The sequence below is a fragment of the Tupaia chinensis genome, unplaced genomic scaffold (genome assembly GCF_000334495.1).
Source record: "Tupaia chinensis unplaced genomic scaffold, TupChi_1.0 Scaffold000214_1, whole genome shotgun sequence".
Lineage (NCBI taxonomy): Eukaryota > Metazoa > Chordata > Mammalia > Scandentia > Tupaiidae > Tupaia > Tupaia belangeri.
In genome coordinates this window covers 586100-586458 of record NW_006159689.1, presented here as the reverse complement: position 1 = coordinate 586458, position 359 = coordinate 586100, and positions in this window count along the sequence as shown.

Below are 359 nucleotides of genomic sequence, written 5' to 3'. Positions count from 1 at the left end.
CCTTGCCCCCCGTCTTCCCGCTGAGCCCCCTAGATCTGACAGGAGAGAGGACAGGAAAGGGAGAAGAAGGATGTCAGGGACCAGGACTGGAAGAAAGAAGAGACCTCGCAGCCCGTGTCCTCCCCGTCAGGATTTAAAAAGCAAAAACAAAAACAAACAAAAAACCCTGAAAGAGGTACTCAATAGGAAGAAAATTCTGATAAACAAATAAAAATGGATAAATAAACTAACCAGAAACAGGACCTGCCGTAGGAGGTGATGAGAAAGACCTCACTCACATTCCAGGGGGTCCCTGAAAACAGTCCCCCGGGAGCCTGCTAGGAGCTCCCGGCACTTCCTGCACTTCCTGAGTCGGAGGG